This window comes from Meles meles, chromosome 16 (genome assembly GCF_922984935.1).
Source record: "Meles meles chromosome 16, mMelMel3.1 paternal haplotype, whole genome shotgun sequence".
In the NCBI taxonomy this organism is placed as follows: domain Eukaryota; kingdom Metazoa; phylum Chordata; class Mammalia; order Carnivora; family Mustelidae; genus Meles; species Meles meles.
In genome coordinates this window covers 28,404,123-28,424,647 of record NC_060081.1, presented here as the reverse complement: position 1 = coordinate 28,424,647, position 20,525 = coordinate 28,404,123, and the positions used below count along the sequence as shown (strand labels likewise).

The following is a 20,525-nucleotide window of genomic DNA, read 5'->3' as shown; positions in this document are numbered from 1 at the left end:
GCTGCAAAGGTGACCTGCATGGCTTGGTCCCAGAACAATGCCAAGTTTGCCGTCTGCACAGTGGACCGAGTGGTGTTGCTATACGATGAACATGGGGAGTGGAGAGAGAAATTCTCCACCAAACCAGCTGAAATGAAGGTGAAGAGAGTACTCTGTGTGTCCTTAACCTGTTCATGGGGTCTTATGAATCTGGAAAACTTCCTAACTAACTTCCCCGGCCATCTGCATAGGAAATGGCCTGCCCCATCTTTTCTCAGGATAAATCCCTCACGCTCCATACAGTCACACAAACACCTTTTCTTCTCTTTTCTCTACCATGGGTACTCATGACTTTTTTTTTTCTTTTCCTTTTTTAACTCTTAATATGGCAGGAAGAGCTATATGGTGAAGGGCATGGCTTTTTCTCCTGATTCCACTAAAATTGCCATAGGACAGACCGACAACATCATCTATGTGTACAAGATTGGAGAAGATTGGTGAGGATAGAGACTGGGAGGTGGGGGTGACCTGGAAAAGAAGGGGAAGGCAGGAAGAAATGTCTCATTGGGGAAAGGGGAGTAGAGAAGATGATGGTCCAGGCTGGGACATGGAGAGCAAAGGCCTTCCCGAGTCTGTTGCTGCTTCCCTATCTGTGCCTGCCTCATGTGTTGTGAGATCCCATCCCTGGTGGGATCAGCCTAAGGACAGCATGAGGACCTGTGATGGGAGCCCTTGGTGACACAGCATCTTTGTTATTATTCTAACACTGCTCGGGTTTCATTGTATGCCTCCTTTCAAGGCTCCTATGGAACGGTAGGAAACATTAGGGGGAGCAGGGAACGTACCTGGTCTTTCCTCCCTTCCCCCAGCATCACGTGTGGCACTTTATTTATGAAAGTGTTTTTAATGTGTTTTCCCTCCTTTTATGTGGCAGGGGTGACAAGAAAGTCATCTGTAAGAAATTCATCCAGACGGTAAAGTTCAGACCTGTCTCTGGGAGATTTGGATGAACAAACATATATCAATATATCTGCTTGTAAATGTAACCAGAAGTTGCATTTTTAAAACTTGTCAGTCTGACTTTTCCAACTGAGAGGATGGAGGATGGCGCTGCGTGGCTGCCCATCCTCCTTGCTTTCCTCCTTGAGCCCTGCTGTGTCCTCTTCTCTGCTGTAGGCGACTGGGGTGGTGGCACGTGTGGGGGGTTCAGTTTGTTATAAATGCGCTGGGCTACATGGACAGGGTTATCCTTTTCATGATTTCCTCCTTACAGAGTGCTGGCACTTGTCTGCAGTGGCCGGCAGAGCACATCATTGTTTTTGGACTGGCTGAAGGGAAGGTAAAGAAGGAAGAGAAACACAAGAGAGGTTGTGGGTGGGGATAATGGTTCTGGAGAGAGAAATACGGTTAAATGTTTCCTTAGGGTCAAGTTATATATTGGGGGGAAAACAGAAGGACCAGTTTTTTGTTATTTCTTTTTCTTTCCTTAGGATCTGGGTGGGATTGAAAGGAACCTAACCAGACTTGTATCCATTTTCCCATTTTCAGGTTCGTTTAGCAAACACTAAAACTAATAAATCATCTACCATCTATGGGACAGATTCTTACGTGGTATCACTGACAACAGAATGAGTACGGAAGAGCAGTATCCCAAGCTTGGAGACATAGGAAGAAGCGATGGGGATGTCGGGACTGGGAGACTATAATATGGAAGATGGGGAGGAGTGGTAGCAGGGAGCCCAGGTAGGGTAATGTTTGACACAGAAGCGGGATTTCTTGGTGAGACAGAGTAATCTCTTTCTTCCTCTTCCTCTTCCTTTTAATTCACTCACTTTTTTAGTTCCTCTGGGAAAGGAATTCCCTGGTCATGCAGATGGCACCATTGTTAGGTATTTCTTCGATGATGAAGGCCTGGAGAGTCACAGGTATGACTAAAGGATGCTGTGAGATGGGGGTAAAGAAACCCAAGATCCCTCCTAGGGGAGGTTGAACATTAAGATTGAGGTGGTTGGTGGGGGGCACATTTAGATGCAGCCACAGAGAGAATTTTTATTCAGGAGGCCACAGCTTAATATTTGTGGGCAAAGAGGAATCGAGTGGAAAGGATTCTGAGAGTAAGGGAAAGTGAAAATTATTCTTATCTATGTAAAAAGTGTATTTATATGTATAAATTCATAGGAAAAGTCATTCTCAAGAGAGAAAAGGGAAAGGGTGGGGGATAAAATGAATGTTTATGTTTTACTTTATGTAATTCTCTATTGTCCAACTAACTTACCTTAAGACTTACTTGTAGAGGGGTGCCTGGCTGGCTCAGTTGGTGGATCATGTGACTCTTGATCTCAGGGTTGTGAGTTTGAGTGCCACATTAGGTGTAGAGATTACTTAAATAACTAAAACTTTAAAAAAATAGTAATCCCTTTCTGCCTGGGTGACTTTCTCCAAACCAGGAAAAATCCGGCCTTAGCCTAAAGCAGTCTCCCCTGAAACTAGAGAATCTCTTCTTCCCTTTGGACCCCAACCTAAAAATATGACATTAAAGGCAGGAAAGAGAAATTCCTACTTTATTGGAAGCCAAAAGAGATTTAAAAAAAGAATTACTCAGGTAATAATTAAATTTATTTCTTCTGTAAAGAAAGAGCTGTATGCTCTGTGTGGACCTAGCCAGTGTTAGTTAATGTGTAGGATATGTCCCTTTGGGGGCCTTATAGGTATTTACTAAAGAACTCAACATACAAGCCTTTTGAGGTTTCCTCTTGAGGACAATGTCAGACATGTGTGTGCATGTCATACATATGTGTGTAAGAGTATAAAACACAAAGACGGTTTGTGAAGTTCTCCAGATTAGGATGTGTTGGGGTGGGAAAATGTTGGGAGGAAGATTGATACAGGGTATAAATTTTTCCTAGAAAGGAAAAATCCCTGGCTGAGGCTGTCAGAGTCAGAGTGATTGGAACCCTTTACTTCTGTCTTAGGGGAAGTTGGTGAACCACCCCTGCCCACCCTTGGCTTGGGCAACCAATAGCATCGTGGCTGCAGGCTGTGATCAGAGAATTGTAGCCTATGGAAAGGAAGGCCATGTGCTACAAACTTTTGATTACAGCCGTGACCCTCAGGAGCGGGAGTTCACCACCGCTGCTGCAAGCCCTGGGGGCCAGTCTGTTGTGTTGGGAAGTTATGACAGATGGGTCCCTTTCCATGTGCATCTACTGCCTACTTTCCCTGTGTACACCTTGCTCTAGCCCAGTTATTTTCAACCAGAGTGGGAGAATGGTTGGAAATCCATGTAGGTTGAAAGAGATCCTCAGGTTTTAATTCACTCACTTCCCTTTTCCTGCTCCCACCATCGGTTGGGACTCTGGCAGTTCCACAATACACCAGGATTTTGTGTCTCTGTGCCTCTGCATGGGACTCCATAGTGGAATTCATCTCCACTGTCTTTGTATTACCATTGCCTCTGTTCAGACCACTGGCTCGGTGTTTGTCCCATGATATTACACTTTGGTGTTTATAGTTATCTGGCTAAACTGAAACGCCCTTGAGAAGAGGGCCTATTCATTGTTTTTAAATCTCCAGTGGCCAAATTAGAATCCAGTACATAATATATGCTTAAAGGTTTTGTGAAGGAAGGAAGGAAGGACGGGATAGATGGATGATGGAAGGGTAAATAAAATAAAATAAATAAAGGGCCCCAGTCCCTTCACATCAGCTTTACTAGCCCTGTCCTTTTATCCCCTTCGATGTCATGTGGGTCTCTTCCTTCCTTTTTCTCTGTTTCTTTTCCCTTATTTCTGCTTTGCTAACAGCTCATTTTTCTCACCAGCCATGATCTCCTTTTGTTTTCTCCACTCCTATCGCTCTCACCCCATTTTACTTTTCTCTTGTTTTTTTTTTTTAAAGATTTTTATTTATTTATTTGACAGAGAGAGATCACAAGTAGGCAGAGAGGCAGGCAGAGAGAGTGAGAGGGAAGCAGGCTCCCTGCCGAGCAGAGAGCCCGATGTGGGACTCGATCCCAGGACCCTGAGATCATTACCTGAGCCGAAGGCAGCGGCTTAAACCACTGAGCCACCCAGGCACCCCCTTTACTTTTCTCTTGATTGTCCCAACTTCCTTCCTTGGAACCTTTTAGTCCTCTCCTATGAGATTCCCTAGCATGTGTGTTCTCTTTCACTTCCTTTCTTCGCTGATACAGCAAGACTCATTGCCTTCAGTTACCCACCCATTTCCACCCTTTTGCTCAGTCTCCATCTCTTCTGAAATCCACCTTCTTAATTTCAGACTTCGGCTACTCAACTAAAGCCCTTGAAGAAGTATCTGGGAAGTGGCAAAGCCCAAGGAGATTGCCAACTTAAATACGGTCACTGCCTTGGCCTGGAAACGGGATGGCTCACGACTCTGTGCGGTGTGTTTTAAGAGTAATCCCTTTCTGCCTGGGTGGAAAATCCAGACTTAGCCTAAAGCACTCTCCCTGAAACTAGAGAATCTCCTCTTCCCTTTTGACTCCAACCTAAAAAGATGACATTAAAGGCAGGAAAGAGAAATTCACACTTTATGGGAAGCCAAAAGAGACAAAGAATTCTGTAGGCAGGGTTGATTTCTCTCCTTCATCCCATCACTGTCCTTGAGTGCTGTGAGTGCCACCTCTTTCCATCTGGTACTTCCCAAAACTGCCAGCCCTTTTACTGCCAACTCTTTCCTAGATTCTAGAACTTGGGTTTCAAAGGTGTCTCTAGATATCCTTCTGATGCCTGTGACCTTTTATGTTGTCGCTTTCCCTTCTAGGGCACACTCTGTGGTGGAGTGGAACAGTTTGACTGCTGCCTCCGGAGAAGCATTTACAAGAATCCGTTTGAGTTGACGTATGTGGGACCTAGCCAGGTGAGCAGCTGATAGCCAGTGCACCAAAATCTCCTTCTGGACACTGCCACAGTGTCAAATATAACCCCTGGCAGAGCTGTTCTGGAGAACAGAGTGTATCAGGCAACTCTTTGGCAACTTTCCTGCTGTAGCCCTTCCAGCTTACTGTAAGAAAAGATTTAAACACCAAATTTAAGGGGTACAGAGATCGCCACTTCCATCTTCCTGGTTTAAAACTTTACTACCTGGGGCTCCTGGATGGCTCAGTCTTAAGTGTGGGACTCTTGATTTCAGCTCAGGTCATGACCTCAGGCTTGTGAGATCAAGAACCACATGGGGGCTCCACACTGGGCATGGAGTATGTTTAAGATTCTCTCTTTCCCTCTCCCTCGGCCCCACCCATGTCTCCATCCCTCTCTAAAACAAAACAAAACAGAAAAAGCTTTATTACCTATATGTTGTTAACTAGGGAGTTTAGGATTATGCAGGTGCATAACATTGCTTTAGGGCCTCTGAACTCACCGTGTGTGACATTGCAAGGTAATTTCTTTGTTCTTGAGCCCACTTTTCTGTTTTCCCTACCTCTGTCCCCTTTTCCTTCCATTTATTATTCATTGGTTCCTTCATTCTTTTTCTCTTTTTTTAAAAATTTTGTTCACTTATTTGACAGAGTGTCCACACAGGAGCCAGGGGAAGGCCAGAGGGAGAGGGAGCACTTGGACGTGGGGCTGAATGTGGGGCCTGATCCCAGGATCATGACCTGAACTGAAGGCAGATGCTTAATCAGCTGAGCTACCCAGGTTCCCCCTCTTTTTTTTTAAGATTTTATTTTTAAATAACTCTACACCCAACTTGGGGCTCAAACCCACAACTGAGATCAAGAGTTTCATGCTCCTCTGACTGAGCCAGCCAGGCACCCTTGTTCTTTCATTTTCTGTCCATTCTCTATACATGAGCACTGTTAGGACAGAGAATACAAAGATAATTATCTGTATTATATTGTTCCTTAATCAGGATCATTTTAGCAAAGAAGTATATGAAATGACAGTATGATCAGTATACACCATGATTAAAGTAATCACAAAGATTTTCACAAGAGGTAGAGGATTGTAAGGAGAGTGATTAGTTTGACCCCGTATGTATTATGTATTAGCATTGAAGGAGATAATCTCTGAAAACATTTTGTAAATAGTAAAGCACTGTGTGAATATGAGGTGTCATTTTTACCAACAATAGCCTAGGCTAGGTGAGGAAACAAGATACTAGCTTTGTTGAACACTGTGGAGGTGGGCACGGCAGGTTAACCCCTCTTTGGGGTTGAGGGAAGCCTCAGGGGGCTCAGACTTGTACCTTACCAAGGTGATTGTGAAGAACCTGTCATCGGGGACCCAAGTGGTACTCCAGTCACACTATGGCTATGGGATAGAAGAGGTGAAAATCCTCGGAAAGGAACATTAGTTACCTGGTGGCCCACACGTCAGACATGCTGCTGCTGGGGGACCTGAACACTAATCGCTTTAGTGAGGTAGGACCCCCAGGCGGAGGGGCAGGGAATGGAGCATCGTGAGCTGCTACTTCCAGGGAGCCCAGGTCCCTAAGGGGGAAGATCTCTAAGTAAAAGCTCTAAGATGCTGGCGTTGGGGACCTGGTGGACCTGGGAGTGAGACCCTGGAGATTTGGAATCCTGGAATGGGAATTCCCACTGTTGGACAGTGTTTACAGGATCACTCAGAAGCCTAGAAGTCTAGGGCAGAATGTGACACAGCACCCCACTTGTGGAACATCAGGGCCTTCCTAAACTCCTTCTCTCTGCCTCCTACCCCGTCCTTGTCTCAGCGTTGTCTTGGATACTTACCCACATTGTTCTTATGTCCTCTCTCTCTTTGACACGTGGCTTGGCAGGGATCTGGTGGCAATGAGAAGTATTTCTTTGAAATTGAGAATGTGAGTAGAGCTTGATTAACCAACCCTCACCATCTCAGTAAACCTCCTAGCTAAGAGCAGATAAAGAAAGGAGGGCGAGATAGGCAGAGGAACAGAATACAGAGAAAAGTGGGAGTCACTTTGCACTGACAAGACATCTCCCTCTACTACTGTTGACCATGCAGACTTCTTCATGCAAACTTCCTGCCACGTGACAGTTCCCTTCATCCCCAGGTGTGCATGATCTTCAATGCTGGAGAGCTAACCCTGGTGGAATATGGGAGTAATGATACCCTGGGTTCTGTACGTACTGAATTCATGAACCCCCACCTCATCAGGTAACCCCACAAGGTTCTCTAAATTTTTGAAACCCCAAAGAAGTCCCTTTTAACCTCTCACTCCTGTATCCTCAAGATTAATCTAAAAACGTCATCCCATATGGTACTTTGGGGCCCTTGCTAAACATCCCGATGACCCAAGTCCATTCTGCCTTACCTCACCCTTCGTGTTTCAGTGTCCGTATTAATGAGCGGCGTCAACGAGGGATGGGAGACTATAAGAAATTGGCTTCTCTTGTTGATGTTAAGACTATTGCTATAGGTAAGACTCTCCCATAATTCTGATAACAAAACAGATGTTTCTAGTATGCTTCCATATCACAGGGGTGTGTAGAGTGGAGAATGCAGGAATCTGAGAGGCACCAGGTTAATGTATGGCCCTGCTCTCACAGAGGATGTGGGAAGTGTTCTAATCCACGTGTGTGAGTCTGCATCTAGCTGTATAGATACACATAAACTGTTACGCATATCAGCTTGTCCCTATAATTGTTCATGTTCTTTAGGCATGTATCTTTGGGCTAGGAATTGTGAACTGTAGAGCGGAACCTTTAGTCAATTTATGAATTTTCCTGTTTAGACTTAGGACATAGGATAATGGACTGTTCGAACTGGAAGGGGACTTATTTTCTGTAGAGTTTGACATTGGTAGCCAGTGTTGACAAAATTTATTTGAATTTCACAAGTGTTCACATAAATAAATACATCTTATTTTACATATTAATAATTAACTCTGGGGACACCTGGGTGGCTCAGGCAGTTAAGAGCCTGCCTTCGGCTCAGGTCATGATCCCAGAGTCCTGGGATCAAGTCCCGCATAAGGCTTCCTGCTCAGCAGGGAGCCTGCTTGTCCCTCTGACTTCTGCTCTCCCTGCTTGTGCACTCACCCTCTCTGACAAATAAATAAATAAAATCTTTAAAAAAATTAACTGTATCATGAAATGTTTCAAGCATGGAAAAATGTATTTAGAACAGCACAGTATTCCCTATGATGTATAGAGAATAACATACCCATATAGCCTCATTAAGAACAAGGTCTAGAGTCAAACCTCCCCACTTCTGCAATTATACCTGGGTGATCTTAGGTCAAATTTCTTAACCTTTCTGTATCTCAGTTTCCTCATCCACAAAATGGGGATAAAAATTGTACCTACCTTATATGAAAAGCACTTAGACTAATGTCTGGCACATAATAAGCACTTAATAAATGTTAGCTATTAATAATATTATTACTTGTGTACCCATACCTAGTTCTTTTTTTTTTTTAAGAATTTATTCATTTATTTGACAGAGATCACAGGCAGAAAGGCAGGCAGAGAGAGGAGGAAGCAGGCTCCCTACTGAGCAGAGAGCCTGATGCGGGACTCGATCCCAGGACCCTGAGGTCATGACCTGAGCCGAAGGCAGAGGTTTTAACCCACTGAGCCACCCAGGCGCCCCTTTTTTTAAGATTTCATTTATTTATTTGACACAGAAAGAGAGAGAGAGATCACAAGTAGGCACAGCGGCAAGCAGAGAAAGAGTGGAAAGCAGGCTCCCTGCCAAGCAGAGAGCCTGGTGCTGGGCTTGATTCCAGGACCCTGAGATCAGGACCTGAGCTGATTTCTGAGGTCTCGTTTAAGAAGTTTCCCTGGGGCACCTGACTGCCTGAGCCAGAGGAGCATGTGACTCTTTTTTTTTTTTTTTTTGAAGATTTTATTTATTTATTTGACAGACAGAGATCACAAGTAGGCAGAGAGGTAGGTGGAGGGGGGGGCGGGGCGGGTAAGCAGGCTCCCTGCTGAGCAGAGAGTCCAATGCAGGGCTCAATCCCAGGACCCTGGGATCATGACCTGAGCTGAAGGCAAAGGCTTAATAAACCACTGAGCCACCCAGGTGCCCCAGCATGTGACTTTTGATCTCAGGATCGTGAGTTTGAGCCCCAAGCTGGGTGTAGAGTTAATAAATAAATAAATAAATAAATAAATAAAATTTTTAAAAAAGAAGGTTCCTACTCCCTCCTACATTTTAATATTTTTAGCTTTTGCTTGTCATCTGGAATTAATTTTTGTGTGTAACGTGGGTGTGGCTCATAATTTACTTTTTCCATGTTTAACCATTTATTGGAAATCCATTCACTGATTCGTAATGTCACCTCTTATAAATCAAGTTTCCAAATACATATGCGGCTGTTCTTAAGATACCTTTACAGTTCATGAGTTTTATGTTTCACATCAGATTGTTGAGTTGTAATGGAAATGATGTAATATGGCGGCCCATGTTCCAGTGGCAGTAATGAGCTGTGAGACTTTGGACAAGTCATCCCACTACAAAGGGCTTGTCTTCAATAGTGTATAAAATGACCTTCTCTTAACCTTTTTTCATTCGTGACCCCTTTGAGTATCTAATTAAAATCATAGATCCTGGGATGCCTGGGTGGCTCAGTTGGTTAGGCGACTGCCTTCAGCTCAGGTTGTGATCCTCGAGTCCCACTTTAGGCTCCCTGCCTGGCAGGGAGTCTTCTTCTCCCTCTGACCCTCCCCCCTCTCATGCTCTGTCTCTCTCTCTCCCTCTCAAATAAATAAACAAAATCTTTTTTAAAAAATCATAGATCCTTTCCCAGAAGAAAATACATAAACATATAATTTTGTATATAATTTCAGGGTGTTCACAGAGATGGGGTCCCACAGCTCTAGTATTCTGTGATTCTACTTAAAAATTGAGACATTGAAACATGGCTTTATGAAGTTGGCTTTTAATTAAAGGAAATTTCATTTTTAGGTTGGTCTTCCCAGTTGTAGACATTAGCTGGCATTTGGTCTTGAGCTTGAGCACGGATCAAGGCAGGACATTGCGCATTGGTAACGTATACAAATAAGAGCTGTGAAGGCGCCGTGTTCAGGAGACTCCCTGAAAGCATCCTAGCCAGTCCGTAAGTGTGATCTTATCTTACATTGTCTGCAAAATTCACACCAAACTAAAATACTTATCCTCAGCACTTTCAGCCTGACTTTAATCAGAGGTTCCTTCTGTTTTGTCTGTGTGCCTTCTCCACTGTTTGCCCCTCGGGGCTCTTACATCATTGACACTCAAAGTGCAAGGAACTCCTTGTAGCACATATGTTCATCGAGGTCGTTTCATCCATCAGCTTTCTCTTCATGGTTGTGCTGGAACTGGGGCTCTTCCTTAATGTGCTCAGTGCTGCCTTCCAGAGGATTTCTTGAGTAAAGGATGCCCGTTGCTCTGATCTGTTCTGATCTGCTATGAGACAACTCCAAGATCCCAGAGAGGAATCTCATTTCTTGATGGATCTGGACCTTTTGAGCTAGCTACAGAGTTAAACAAAATCTCTATAATTTTAGTATAAATCTAGTATTGTAAGCATCTTAGCAAAATTATGTCATATTCCTCATACTCTACACTGATGGAACATTCTTAAAGCCCAACATAATAATTAAAGGCAAGACTTTTGCAGGCTGCCTTGTGTCTGTATATGATTATGTGGAATCTGTCTTCTTAACCCTCTCTCTTTTACTTTGTAGTGGATCTGACTGGTGGCTACAACATTGGCACCATCAGCCATGAGAGCCGTGTGGATATGCTGGAACTTAATGAAACGGGCACAAGCTTCTCTTCAGGGACTGGAAACTTCGTGTAAGAAGGGTTACTAAGGCCTTAGCCATTGAGTAGTCCATAGAGGATGTGATACTACCTGCTGCCAGGGATTGCGGGGGGCAGGATGGGCTTAATTTCTTGGTGCACTATGCCATCAACATAGCAAAAGGCACAGAAGAATCAACATGGTGTCTGTTATCACAGCCCATCTGTTAACATAGCCCATACCTTAAGAAGATGGTATTGTGATGGCACCAAAGTCAAGAGGGAAATTTGGGAGCTGGTTTCTCTTTTACTGTTCACAAGTCTGTGCCCTCGGGAGACTGCCTCACCCCTGCATGCCTGGCTGAACTTTACCCACACCTGTTGCAGCATTCCTCAGCTACACGTACCCCACAGTGTTAAGGCTGGCTTGACAGTCTCCCCCAAACTCCTTATTGACTCTGATCTCAATATGCTATCACCAAAGAGCTCAATCTTGAGGGCAAAGAGACTCTCTGGTAATTTTTCATTTCATGTTCATTGTGATGGGAAAGCCACATCGCCAATTTCCAGACCATTGAATGTGCATGGTGGCCTTACTTTTGTGATCCAGTGTGGCAACTCTGGCCCAGAGTTAAACTCTAAGAATGAAGGTCTGACCTTCAGCTAACTTAAATTTCTGGTGTAGCTCTGGGCTCACTTGGTCATCTCTTATGGGCCAGAGTCAGGATGTACCAAGTCAGCATAAACGTCGAGCATTGCAGGCTAGTAAGCTTTGAAATCCAGCATCTGCCTGAGGGGTGGGTCAGCTCACCACATTTCGTTAGAGAAATGGTCGATATCAGAAGCCACCCCATAGCCCCTTCTGATTGCGCTGTCCACCTCTTCCTTCCGCAGTTGCATCTGTACGATACTGAAAGCTGCTCTAAGACGATGATCCTCCACTTCTGTTCCTACGTGCACTGGTCCCAGGAAGTGACGGGCTGGTGGCTCAGAACCGAAACAGCCTGTGTGTGTGGTACAACATTGAGGCACCCGAGAGGGTGACCACATCCTCTATTAGGGTATGTCGGTGCCAGGGGACCTCAGACATAGTGTCTCACTGATCAGTTAGGGCCCTGAGGAAGCTCCAAAGGTTATTTGGTTTTCTCTGGCCCACCACCCATCATCTCTGTGATAGAGTCAGCAAGTAAAGCCTAGATCCTTCCCCACAGTGCGCTAGGCTCCAGAACCGTCCTTGTTCAGATTCCTGACATTGTATCCTGTCCTCTCTATTCCAGTGGCCCTGGGAATTCACCAGGTCATAATGAGTTCTCTTAGACTGGAAGAGCCCCCTTAGCGGGGGCAGTTCTGTCAGTTCCTGGGTGAGGATTCTCTGTTGTAAGCTGTTCAGAGCTTCTTTTTTTATGACTGAAGATCGGTCACTCTCCTGTCCTGCCAGCATCATGTATATTCCAGTGACCTTCCAGAATCTGGGAGGGAAAACAAGAGAGGCCCTGTGCTAGGTGAGGATGATTGGTGTGGATACAGAGGGAGCATGTGATAGTTCTTTTTGTCTTTTTTCTACATCTCTTCTTTCCTGCTTTTCTTTCCTCATTTTAGACTAATTAAGTTTGGCGCTTGGGGGCTGTTTTGTCCTGTTTTAAACACATTTTTCACATTTTTGCTTTGGAGGTCATACATTTGACTCCTATAGTGGTTACCCTTGGAAGTTTACCATACCCTTAAATTATTCTGAATAGTTTCAGCTTATTTAGCATCTGACCCCTGGCAAATGATACAAGGACCTGAACTTTGATTACCTCCCCTTTGCCATTATTGCCCAGTATTTTTTTATCCCCAAAGTGAGACGTTATTCTTTTCCAGCTGGAATTTGGTTACATTTACCATCATGGTGCCAGTTTCTCTGCTCACTCTTTTTGCATTGCTGACCTTTGCTCTGGAGTTACCTCCTTGAGAGAAAGTGTTTCGAAGATGAATCCTCAGTTTCTGAAAAGTACCAAAATGGAATTATCTGAAAATGTTTTTATTTGGCGTGTTCTTGAAAGAACAGTTTGACAGTTTTTCTTAGTCTTTTGCAAATATTATCATCCCATCGACTGACCCCCTTAGTTCTGAGAAGTTTATTAACAGCTCCTTGTGTTGTCTTGTTGCTTTTTAAAAAAGATTTTATTTATTTATTTGAGAGAGCAAGGGGAGGGGCAGAAGGAGAAGCAGACTCCCCACTGAGCAGGGAGGGATGGGGGGGGGCTTAATCCCATAACTCCAGGATTGTGACCAGAGCCTAAGGCAGAGGCTTACCTGACTGAGCCACCCAGGCGTCCCTGTCTTGTTGGTTTTAAAGTCTTCTTTTTTCCAGCATTCTGAAGCTTCAGTACATTATGTCTGCATATAAATGTCCTCTTACTTAACCGTGCTTGGTGTGTATGTGCACGCGTGCACGCGCGCGCGTGTGTGTGTGTGTGTCCCATCTGCGAGGACACCTTGTTCCTCAGCCATGAGCTCTTTAAATGTTGCTGCTTCTCTGGAACTCTCTTTCTCACCCTCAGAACTCTAATTAGGTATGTGTTCCATTTCTTGTCCTGTCTTTGTGCCTCTAGAACCTCTTATTCTTCCTTCCTCCTTCTCGCTCCATGCACATCCTGGATAATTCCTTAAGAAACATCTTGGCAAGGGGTGCCTGGGTGGCTTGGCCCTTAAGTGTCTGCCTTTGGCTCAGGTCATGATCCCGGGGGTCCCGGGGTCCTGGGATTGAGCCCCTGCATGGTGCTCCCTGCTCAGCAGGAAGCCTGCTTCTCCCTCTCGCACTCTCCCACTCCCCTTGTTTGTTTCCCTCTCTCTCTGTCAAATAAATAAATACAATTTTTTAAAAATTATTTAAAAAAAAAGGAAACATCTTGCAAGTCAGAGGTTTACTGTCACCACTGTCTTATCTGCTATTGAAATCACCCACTGAGTTTTCTTACTTCAAATATTGAATTTTTCATACGGTTTCATTTGGTTCTTTCTCTAGTCTGCCTGGTCATTTTTTCTAGTATATTTGCTACTGAAGCGAGCACAGCCTGGCCATTTTTTATAGTTTCTTGTCTCTTGCTTAATTTTTCATTCCATCCCTTAGGTCTTTAAACATTTCACAATTCTTTCATATTCCATAACTGGTTTCTTCCATAATTGTTATTTTTAATATTGGAAATCCTTGGAGGTCCAAAAGTGCTGTAGTTATTGTTATTGTTTACTCCTTTGTGGTAGTTAACTTGTATTTTGGTAGCTTTATTTTATTGGGGGGCTCACATTACACTGAATATAATTTTTAGAATCTCAAGGGCCTAACATGGGCATGTTTTCCTCTAGATATGATCAGTGTTTGCTTTTGCAGGAATCAGGCATACTAATGACTTTTGTTCCCTTTCCTGAAGAGAGGATCCCAGATTTCATGACTAACAGAATCTCAGAATCGCCCCCTCATCCTGCTGGAGGACCCCTGGTTTATTCATCCGCTGCTGTGTTTGCCATCAGGGCGACTGTACCCTTTCCACTTGCTCCCCTGTTTTTTCCTGCTCAGGTTTTAGCTTACTGGCTTTTTCCTTTTTTTTTCTTTCCTTTCCTTTTCTGTTTTTCTCTTTTTCTTTCTCTTTTTCCCTTCCTTCCTTTTCTTCCCTTCCTTCCCTCCCTACATTTCCTTTTTTTTTCCTCCCTCCCTCCTTCCCTTCCTTCCTCCCCGTGGGAGACTAGGAAGCATGCCTAGTGATTTCTTCAGGTGACCTAAGCAACAAATGTATTCAAAAGTAGGGCCCAGGTTAAAGTTGTATTTTAACAGGACTCAAGCTGGAAGCAGAAGTGATTGTACGCTTTGTCAGTTTACATCCAGGCATTAGTGCGGGCACAGCCCTGAGTGTACAGGAACCTGAGGGCATTAGTGTAGATAAGGGATTCTTACCTGCTTGAAGGAAACTAAACGCTGGGCAAACAAGGGCCACCGTCATTCCCTCAGTGTGTAAGCGCTAGGGTGGGGTAAGGCGGGGTCTGTTCTGCAGTGGAGTCGTGGAGACACTAAACTGGAATTCGGGTGGGGTGGGGGGATTGAAATTTTACAGGGTGATGTGGTAGGTCTGGAGCAGGGCGGGGGGAAGACCGAGGTGATGGTGACCGAAGGTGTGACAACTGTTGCCTGCATGCTGGATGAGGGCCTGATCGAGTTTGGAACAGCCATCGATGACGGCAGCTACACCCGGTGAGGGGCTGGGCTGATATCCCCGGGAGGTGGTGGGAGAGGCTGGGTTCTGAGGCTGGAAGACCTGACTGTTGCCTTCCTTCCTTCTCTCTTCAGGGCCACAGCCTTCTTGGAGACTCTGGAAATGACCCCAGAAACAGAGGCAATGTGGAAAACCTTGAGCAAACTGGCACTCGAGGCAAGGCAGCTCCACGTCGCTGAGAGCTGAGGCAGACCAGAAGTGAGGTGTGGGCAGCTAGGAAGGATGGCCAGAGGCCATTTTCCATGGGGCGGGAGTGTGAGACGCTCCTCCCGTGCTAAGGCACCAGTCCCCTGCCATTACAACCAGTAACACCTTTCAGGTAGTTATTCCAAACATTCTTCCATCCCAGTTTATAAGATTTTTATTGCTTTTGCTTCCCCTATATAGGTACCCCTTCAGAGTTTTAGCACCCATGCCCTCCAGTCCAGGTGTTGATGTATATTTCCAAATGTGGCATAGGAGTGTAGTTAGTAGGACAGACTTGGGATTTTAGACTCTTTCAAGTTACCTGGCTCCATTTAACAGCTTGTATAACCGTGGGTTAAGTGAACCTTTCCAAACCTTGGTTTCTCAATTTCCTCTCTGTAAATGGGAGTAATGATAGCATTTACCTCCTAGGGTGGTAAAGAAGAATCATAGGGGCGGTGAAGAAAGTAGGAGAATTCTCAGTGCTCAGTAAATGTCAACTGCTGCTGTTTTGCCAGGAGTCCTCTTGGATCCTTCCTTCCCGTGGCCCCACAGCTAGACAGCCAGCTTGTCCTAGGGCCCTGACCCAGCGTCTTCAGGCTGTTGTTGTAGTCATGTGGTATGTGTCAACAGGCAGGTGATCTCTTTGAGAAGATTCGAAACCCAGAGCTGGCCCTGGAGTGCTACTGTAAAGGCAGCGCATTCATGAAAGGTACTGCCCCTACAGCCCCGCCTTCCCTGTTAGAGTCTTGCCCGAATCATCCCCCTGCACCAATTTTGTGCATCTGTTCTGGTGGATCGGCTCAGTTCTCCATCCCTCCACTTCTCACCTATTTTCTACACCCCATTTCCCTGAGTCCCATCCCTGGAAGTCTTAGCTGAGTGCCCTCTCTGTCCCTGGCAGCGGTGGAGCTGGCTCGGTTGGCATTCCCAGTGGAAGTGGTGAGCCTGGAAGAGACCTGGGGGATCATTTGGTGCAGCAGAAGCAGCTCGATGCAGCCATTAATCACTATATTGAAGCCAGGTAGAGGGGTGCAACTGAGACTGGGTGTGAGGTCCAAGGTGATGGGTCAAGTAAGGGCACCAAGGCTCCAACAGAGATGACACCATGTAGGTTGGAGTAGGCTTGAGGTGTCTCCCTACCTCTACCTGTCTTCCTCTTGCCTCATACACACAGATGCCTTTCCCAACTCTGCCAGGTGCTCCATTAAGGCAATGGAAGCTGCCCTGGGCTCCCGCCAGTGGAAGAAGGCCATTTATATATTAGATCTACAGGACCAGAACACTGCGTCCAAATACTATCCCCGCGTGGCCCAACACTATGCGTCTCTGCAGGAGTATGAGGTGAGGAAAGTCCCTTGCTGGAGCTGGAGGCAATGCAGTACAGAATGAGAAGAGAACTCAGAACCGGAAGTGGGGGCCACCTCACCAAATCCTTCTTTCTGGGTCCCAGCAGCACCAGCCACCCTGAGCGAGAAGAAAGCAGTTTTCTTCCCTTATTTCATTCCAACATAACACAAACCCCTCTCCCAGATCTATAAAGCGAGTCTCCAGCTCTCTTCTATGGAACTCCATGGGAGTTCCAATGTGGAATTGCCCTGTGTTGCAGAAGTACGAGGTCCTTTTAGGTCCTTTTAAACTGCGTGTTGTATTGTCCCCATTCTGGTCTTGGCTGTTTTTTTGTTTTTGTTTTTGTTTTTGTTTTCAAAACAGTAGAGGGTGTGAGACAAGATAGCCCTCTTTTCTTCCATGTTGGGGACTAAGGGTCCTATCCTCTCCCCACCATCCCAACTAAGGTTTGCTCTCCCCCTGCAGAGGCTCTAACGCTCTTTCTCTAATGCTCTTGCTCTCGGCCTTTTGTGTCTGCTGTCTCGAGCACAGATTGTGGAGGAGCTCTACATTAAGGGAGACCGAACAAAAGATGCAATAGACATGTACACTCGGGCCAGCCGCTGGGAGCAAGCCCACAAGGTAGAGAGTGGGGCGCAGTTCGTCCGAGGGCTCCACCTCCCTGGGGCTGTCCCTACTTTCCTTGGGCTCTGATGTCCCCTCTTCACTGGCCTCCTTGAAAGCTGAGAAAGAGCACCAAAATAGAAAAGTCTGGAGCGCTTGGATGCCTAGCCACAGGGAAAGGCAAGGATGAAGAGGCCCTTGTTCCCAACCTGTAATTCCGAAGCGAGCAGAAGAGTTTGGGAGCTGGGGAGCCCCAATTGCCCCTCCCCAAGCTGTCGTCACAGCGGCAACTTCATTCCCTGCCTGCAGCCAGAACCCGGTGGGTACGGCGGGAGCTCGGGAGTGGGAACACGCGCCCCACCACAGGGCATCTCTGGCCTTTCTGCGTGAGCAGAATATAGTTCTGACTTTGCTCCTTATGGTCTTGGAATTCCCTGGACTGACCAGGAAAGCATCCGTACACAAACCCCTGTGGTTGTTGGGAAGGTTCAGAGTTGCTGGGAACACAGGTCACCCCTGAGTCATGCTTCCCTGGCCACTCCGCAGTCCCCCTGCTTCCCTCGGAAGCGCGCCGGAGGCTACTGGGTCTCTGTGTGTCTGCAAAGCTGGCAGTGAAGTGCATGAGGCTGGAAGACGTGTCGGTGCTGTACATCACCCAGGCCCTGGAGATGGAGAAGCAAGGCAAGTACCGGAGGCGGAAGGGTGAGCCACAGCCCTAGAGGAGTCATGCAGGGAGAAGGATGCACGCTGTCTGCCTAGAAGGCAGTGATGCAGGAATCTAGGTCGAGGAGCCCTGGGGTGTCTCTCCCCTCCCCAGGCACTACATGACAGTGGAAGAGCCTGGTCTTGCCATCCCCATGTTCAAAAAGCACAAGCTGTGTGATGATATGATCCGCCTGGTAGGGAAGCACCGCCCAGATCTCCTCAGTGACACACACCTGCACCTGGGCAAGGTGAGTCCTTCTCAAGCCTCGGCCATCTCTTCCCCGAACAGGCTCCACATCCCCCTCGCCCCATCCTGACCCTCCTTTCCCCAGGAGCTGGAGGCTGAAGGCTGACTGCAGGAGGCCGAGTATCACTACCTCGAGGCTTAGGAGTGGAAGGCAACAGTGAACATGTACCGGTCCAATGGGCTCTGGGAGGAAGCCTACCGGGTAAGGAGTCCAAGTCACTCTGGGGATGCGCCTGTCCCTCTTCCCCACTCTCAAGTGATGCATTCTGAACTGGTTGTGGGTCTCTCTGAAAAATGTTCATACTGACAGGCAAAATTTCACATGCGGTAGGAGGGGGTCTGTGAACTACCTGAAGTCCATCCTTGGACCCTGAGCAGGCTAACAGACCCCAAAACTGAGCCCTCTCCCTGTTCTAGTAGAAAGACCGGACCCTTGTCAAAGCTGAAGTCCGATCAGAGGGGAGTAGGGAGCAGCCATGTGGCCCTGTGTGGGAGGATTGCCAAATGGCTTTGCTTCACAGGTAGCCAAGGCTCACGGAGGAGCTAATGCCCACAAACACATGGCCTATCTGTGGGCAAAGAGCCTGGGAGGAGAGTCCGCAGTGAGACTGCTTAATAAGCTCAGACTCCTGGAAGCTGCCGTTGACCATGCCGCTGACAAATCGTGAGGCCCTAAGACTTCTCTCCACTGGCCCCTTTTGAGAAAGAGCCTCTACGTAGACAAGGAAGATTGCTGTATAGCTGAGAAGTGTTTCTGAAAACGGAGGCAGGAGTGAAGAAATCCTTGGAAGAACGTGATGGAGAGGCAAGGAATGAATCAATCGCTCTGCCCTTGCTCCCCAGGGACTCAGAACAGTGTTTAGCTGTTCTAAGAAGATGGAACGTGATCAGCTTTTTTCCTTCTTTTTCAAAAAGACCTTTTTAAGTAATTACTATACCCAGTGTGGGGCTTGAACTCAACCCGAGATCAAGGGTCACTCATTCTACAGACTGAGCCAGGCAGGTGCCCCAGAGAGAAGAGCTTTTAAAGCTAAGGTGCACTAAGCCAGTAATTGACTTCTGAGTGATGGAAGTGTGCTTCTGTTAAATGCAAAAAGAACTTTTCTTAAGCAAATGTTACAAAGACCAGTAATAATCCTGCATTGAGTCAGATGGCTGAGGGTAGTCTTAATGTTTTAGAGAGACAGTTTTTCTGCTAGTATAGATGTGACTCAGGAGGAAGTGGTGAAGAACCCAGAGCCCTTGCTCCTGAGGAAGAGTAGTTCTGTGAGGCTAACTGCGGTCCCCTGCCTCACGCCCATCCCATTCCCTTATGACCACTAGTCGCAGGAAGCACAGGCTTTTCCAAGTGTCCCCGGACCCACGTCCTCTTTACATGTGTGTGTGCTTCTGTATCACTTCATATGGACTGTCTTCTCAATCTGTCTTTCCCTCCCCCGGTCCTGTCTCTGCCCTTTCTGTTTTCTCCTGCCCTGTTCCTCCTCTTATAAAATGAAAGTACTACTCTGAAAGACAACCTGAGGGTTTTGAAGGGGCGGAGGGCGGGAGGTTGGGAACCAGGTAGAGGGTAATAGAGAGGGCATGTATTGCATGGAGCACTGGGTGTGGTGCTAAAACAATGAGTACTGTTATGCTGAAAATAAATAAAAAAAAAAGAAATGGGAAAAAAAATGAAAGTACTAAGTAGGCAGACCTTACCTACACCTTCCATTTCAGCTCATGGGAATTTGCTTTTGAACTCTCTCGGCTGGACCTCAAGCATAAAACCCCTGAGATTCATGTCCGATATGCTATGTACCTGGAGGATGAGGTATGGATGTGCTCCTTCTCCCTTGCTTTTGACCTTGAACTCCTCCTCTCACGGCTGCCATGATGGCAATCTGCTTCTGATCATGTGTGGCTGCACTTCTGTCCCTACAGGGTAAATCTGAAAAGGCTGAATGAAGCTGAATTCATCAGTGCTGGTAATCCCAAGGAAGCAGCCCTCATGTGAGTTACCCATCAATTCCTTACTCCCGTCCTCCCAACCACAGCCCCAGGACCTGGCATTGCCACCTTCACCTGATCCTGGTACCAATAAAGCTTCTACCCCCTGTGACATGGCTGTTTGTCTCCCACTACTGAGGCCTCAGTCCTGTACTGAGCCTCCCCTGTGTCCTCTTCTGGGAGCAGGTTCGTCCATAACCAGGATTGGGAGGCAGCTCAGCGTGTGGCTGAGGCTCACAATCCTGACAGTGTCGCCGAGGTGCTTGTGGGGCAGGTCCGGGGGGCCTTGGAGGAGGACTTTCCAAAAGCAGAAGTGCTGCTGCTTCAGGCCCAGGGACCAGGCCTGGCCCTCAATTATTATAAGGTAGGGCACCGGATTCAGGGCCATGAGGGGGAGGGGGAGAGAGTGTAAGAACCCACAGAGCACTACACTAACCAATACTACTGGGAAAGATCCAGAGAGTTAGCAATGGAGAGGGGGAAGGAGACAAGAAGGAGGAGAGAGGTCCAAGGACCTAGGGATCC

The 20,525-nt window shown here is 46.6% G+C and overlaps 1 pseudogene; it reads left to right on the top strand.

Annotated features, from left to right (window-relative positions):
- LOC123926551 overlaps positions 1 to 20,525 on the top strand; it is a 43,723-nt pseudogene continuing 23,198 nt past the window's right edge.